Source organism: Eumetopias jubatus, unplaced genomic scaffold, assembly GCF_037043125.1.
Source record: "Eumetopias jubatus isolate StellerSeaLion01/CBP00866 unplaced genomic scaffold, mEumJub1_p1.0 scaffold_8, whole genome shotgun sequence".
Taxonomy (NCBI): Eukaryota; Metazoa; Chordata; class Mammalia; order Carnivora; family Otariidae; genus Eumetopias; species Eumetopias jubatus.
In genome coordinates this window covers 68,617,002-68,622,647 of record NW_028274814.1, presented here as the reverse complement: position 1 = coordinate 68,622,647, position 5,646 = coordinate 68,617,002, and the positions used below count along the sequence as shown (strand labels likewise).

Genomic DNA, 5,646 nt, shown 5'->3' with positions numbered 1-5,646 from the left:
TCGAGTCCCACATCGGGCTCCCTGCTCAGCAGGGAGTCTGCTTCTCCCTCTGACCCTCTTCCCTCTCGTGCTCTCTATCTCTCATTCTCTCTCTCTCAAATAAATAGAATCTTTTTTAAAAAATAAAATAAATAAAAGTAAAAACACTTTCAACCTAGAATTCTATACCCAGTGAAAATTCTCCACAAAAAAATATGAGTAGAAAGGAAGTTCTTTAACTTGACAAAGGGCATCTATGGAAAACCTAATGTAAACATCATACTTAATGGGGAGAGACTGAATGCTTTTCCTTCAAGATCAGAAACTCACCATTTCTGTTCAACATTGTACTGGAGGCATTATAATGGAGGTTCCCAGGGTTGCAACAAGCAAGACCAAAAAAAAAAAAAAAAAGCATCCAAATCAGAAAGGAAGAAGTAAAACTGTCATTACAGATAACATGATTGGCCATATAGCAAATTTGATGGAATCTATAAAAAAGCTACTAGAACATATGTTTCAAGATAGAGGATAAATATGCAAATATTAATTGTATTTCTATAGACAATGAAACAAAACAAATCATCAAATATTGAATTAAAATGTCATTACAATAACAGAAATATGAAATGCTAAGAGAAAAATCTAACAAAAGATATGAAAGACCAAGACACTGAATATTACAAATATTTCTTAGAGAAATTAAAGAAGAGATATACTGTGTTCTGGGTGGAAAAACAATATCATTAAGAGCTCAGGTTCTCTCTAAATGATCTAGAGATTCGACTCTCTCAATACGAAGACCAGTAAGGTTTTTCTTGTCTTCTTTTTTTTTTTTTTTGGTAGAAATTGACACAAAATTGCAAAACTTACTTGGAGATGTAAATGACTAAGAATGGCCCAAACAACTTTGAAAAAGAAGAACAAAGCTGGAAGACTAATTCTACTTGATTTCAAGACTTATTATAAAGTTTTAGTAACTGAGACAGTGTGTTTGTAGTCATGATAGAAAACTGTTATCAGTGGAACAGAATAGACACTCCAGGTATACACTCACACATGTAAAGACGATTTTTGACAGAGATGCAGAGGCAATCTTTTATCCATGGATAAAAGATAATCTTTTCAACAAAATGTGCTGGAAAAACTGCATTGACAAAAATAAAACAAAAACAAAAGATCCTTACTTTGCAACATATATCAAAATTAAATAAAAATGGATAATAGTTGAAAATCTGCAAGCTAAAAACTATAAGAAATATAAAGAAAACAGAAAAAAACCTTTGTGACCTTGAGTTGGGCAATAATTTTTTAGATAGAACACCAAAAGCATGATCCATAGAGAAAAAAAATGATAAATGACACTTCATTTAACAACTTGTTGCCATTGTTTGGAAGACACTGCTAAAAGCATGAAAAAAAAAAAAAAGCCACACACTAGAATAAAATATTTGCAAACACATATCTGATAAAGATTTTGGCCAGGCGCGGTGGCGCACCCCTGTAGTCCCAGCTACTCGGGAGGCTGAGGCAGGAGGATCGCTTGAGCCCAGGAGTTCTGGGCTGTAGTGTGCTATGCCGATCGGGTGTCCGCACTAAGTTCGGCATCAATATGGTGACCTCCCGGGAGCAGGGGACCACCAGGTTGCCTAAGGAGGGGTGAACCAGCCCAGGTCAGAACCGGAGCAGGTCAAAATTCCTGTGCTGATAAAGATTTTGAATCTAAAATACATAAACACTTCTGAAACTCAGTAATAAGAAAGCAAACAATCTAATAAGAAATGAAAAAAATTGACCACAAAATTCATCAAAGAAGATATACAACTGATAAGCACATGAAAAGATGTTCAACACCATTAATCTTTAGGGAAGAATAAAATAATTACACTCGTTTTAATTATTTTATTTTATTTATTCATTTGAGAGAGAGAGAGAGCAGGAGGAGAGGCAGAGGGAGAAACAGATTCCCACCAAGCCCAGAGCCCGACTTGGGGCTCAATCCCAGGACCCCGGGAATCATGACCTGAGCCAAAGGCAGATGCTTAACTATCTGAGCCACCGAGGTGCTCCTCATTACACTCTTATTAGAATGTCTAAAATTGAAGGGACTTGGCCATAGCAAGTGTTGGCAAGACCGGAATGGAAAGTTGCTGGGATCTTTGTACATTTCTGGTGACAATGTAAAATGATGCAGTCACTTTGGAAAGTAATTGATCAGTTTGTTAAAAGTAAAACATAATGCTTACCATATGATCTAGCTGTTCCATTCCTAGACATTTATGCAAAATATATGAAGGCATATAGCCATAAAAAGACTTGTGCTGGAATGATCATGACAGCTTTATTTGTAACAGCTCCAAACTGTAAACAACAGGAATGTCCACTCACAGTTGAAGGTTTAAACAGTTGTATTTATACATTGTAATACAGTGTATTCAATATATACAATGGAATCTTATTCTGCAATAAAAAATTATTACACTATTGATACAGGCAATGGCTTGGATAGCTCTTGAAATAATTATATTGAATTAAAGAAGACAGGCAAAAAGAGCAAATATTGTGTGACTCCATTTACATAAAATTCTAGAAGATGTAAACTAATGTATAGTGATAAAATATTTCATAATTTGTCTAGAGGATGAGAGGGAGGGATGTCAGGTGGGAGTAGGGACTATAAAAGGACATAAGGATAGGCACATGGGTGGCTCAGTTGGTTAAGCGTCTGACTCTTGATCTCAGCTCAGGTCTTGATTTCAGGATCATGAGTTCAAGCCCTGAACTGGGCTTCATGCTGGTTGTGGAGCCTACTTTAAAAAAAATATGTGAGGAAAGATCATAATAGCCACCGAAAGTTCATACTGAAACCAACATGCACATCTTGTAAATAGGCTGATTGAAAACGCACCAATCTAATTTTCTCCATCCCAAAATGCCATTTTAAGTACAGAAATTTTTTTTTCCTTAGTAAATCAATAGATAATGGGAGAATAGGAAAAGAGAAAACAGCAGAAAAAAAATTTCGGAAGCTGGAAAACAATGGGCAAATGGTAATTGACTAGCACATCTAAGAAAGGACTTTAAATAGAGATTTCTAAGGCCAAGATTCAATTAGTTTATAGCAAGGATCCCCTAAGGACTGAAAAAAAAAAATAGTGACACTGGTTTCCACTGAAAGAGGAAATAAGGGAGGAGGTAGATAAGGTGCACTAGTTAACAATTTAAGAAAGAATCGAACGATCAGATCTCTTCCCTACCCTCCACACAGCCAGATTTCTCACACTGAATAGTTTCTTTCTTTGGAAGATAGAGGGTTTTTGTTTGTTATTTGTTTTTGGACTTGGTGACACCAAGCACAACTGATATCTTATGTTCTGTACTATGAACAAAAGGGTTTAGGAAAATGTGTGCAGACTAGATTCAGAGACCCACAGACTACTTTTTCAACTCAACCCCAGATCATTGGTAGATATGTTTATGCCTGCTTGACAAAACATTTGGAAAAGTCATTTTTAGGGAATATAATCATTCCAATGGATGACTTAAAGATATTTACATCAAGATTTCATAAATAAATAAGCCAGTCTAATCTTCCTACAGTGAAACACATAGTTGACAAGGCTCCAACACAGAGCCTTCCAAACAGCACTTTTTTGTCCCACATTCTTAAATATGAGCATACAAACAGTAATTGTCCAACGTTTGAGGAAGGCATTAATATTAAAGAGATGGACCAAAACAAATAAGTAGAAACAAACAACAAAGACACAAGCAAGCTTGAGAGATGTGAGAGAACTTGTCACTGTGAAACAAACAAAAAGGTGAAAATCAGGAACATTAGTTATTTTGGAGAGAGGATCTGGGGATTTAATGGTTTCTTAAATTTTCAACCAGTTTTCTGTATTGTAGTTTCCTCTCTTTTCACACGTTAAGAAAACCAGGTGCTGCTGATTCCTAAGATTTGGAAGGAATTATTCAGTATAAATTGGGTTGGATTTGCCTTTTATACATTCTTATTAATTATTAGCTTTCTCAAGCATTATAAACCAATTACTATTTGTCCATCAGCTTTCTATTGTCTTTTTTCCTTTTTCTCTTCTCCTCTCCTCTTTTTGTTGTTTAAATTTAAAAATATGAATCCAGAAATAAAAATGTCAGTAGAAGTAAATTATAGAATTAACTCAGGATACCCAATATTTGAGAAACCTAGGGGAAGGTACTACCTATGAAAGAATTTAAGAACAAATTGCAAACCATAAGGGCATGATTTTTTTAGATTCAAAGGGTCTAGGAACACACATGGTGAAAATAGACTTACACCAATACACATAACAGGAAAACTTTAGACTTCTGGGGACAAATAGATGATGCTACAGGTTTCCAAAGATGGGAGAGGGTAGTTAACATAAAAGGTAATTTGGAATCAGGGTGATTTTGCAATTCTTAATTGTAATGGTGGAAACGAGTGGAAAATTAATCATTGCTTATATAATTCAGAAAACAATTTAATCTAGAATTTTATATCCAGGCAAACCACCCATCAAGTATGAATGCAGAAAAAGCTATTTTCATATGTACAATATTACAAAAAATATTACCCCTTATTCATCTTTTTCGTGAAGCACTATCAATATGCTCCTGTAAAATGAAAGAATAAACCAAGAATGAGAAAGACATGGCAAACAGAATATCCATCACAAAAGGTGGATGAAGATGTATAATCGAAAAATGGTGAAATCACAAGATGATAGCTATACATCAGACTCAAAGAATAATCAATCAAGATTATAGCTGGACCATAGTATTATTCAAGAAAAATGTTCCCTGCCCCCCAAAAATAGAAGTGATAAGATTACCTCATGCCTTTTATTTTATTGTCATGAATGGATAGCTAAGGATTACTAGAGATTTGAGAAAAGTCCAGAAATATAGAAGCTAAAAGTAACAAATAAGAAAAAAATCTCAGAAAGAGAGTGCATCCACAAAACCAGACATCATTTTATTTCTTAAGAAAAATAGTAAGAGAAGGGACACAGATTAAGACAAAGTTCTTAGAGAATAATCCAATTTAAAAATGGGCAGAAGACACGAATAGACATTTTTCCAAAGAAGACATACTGATGACCGACAGACACATGAAAAGAAGCTCCAACATCACTCACCATCAGGGCAATACAAATCAAAACTATGAGATATCCCCTCACACCAGTCAGAATGGCTAAAATCAACAACACAAGAAACAACAGGTGTTGAGAGGATGTGGAGAAAGGGGATCCCTCTTGCACTGTTGGTGGGAATGCAAACTGGTGCAGCCACTCTGGAAAACAGTATGGAGTTTCCTCAAAAAGTTAAAAATAGAAGTACCTTATGATCCAGCAATTGCACTAGTAGGTATTTACCCCAAGAATACAAAAATACTAATTCAAAGGGATAAATGCATTATCTACAATAGCCAAATTATGGAAACAACCCAAGTGCTCATCAACTGATGAATGAATAAAGAAGAGGTGGCACACACACACACACACACACACACACACACACACAATGGAATATTACTCAGCCCTAGAAAAAGAATGAAATCTTGCCATTTACAATGACATGGACTGAGCTAGAGAGTATTATGCTAAGCAAAATAAGTCAGAGAAAGACAAATACTATATGATT

The 5,646-nt window shown here is 35.1% G+C and overlaps 1 non-coding gene across 1 annotated transcript; it reads left to right on the top strand.

The window, feature by feature from the left end:
* Nucleotides 1–1,459: 1,459 nt before the first annotated feature.
* Nucleotides 1,460–1,755, top strand: LOC148163731 (signal recognition particle RNA). The gene has a single exon (XR_015768861.1).
* The last annotated feature ends 3,891 nt before the right edge of the window (nt 1,756–5,646 follow it).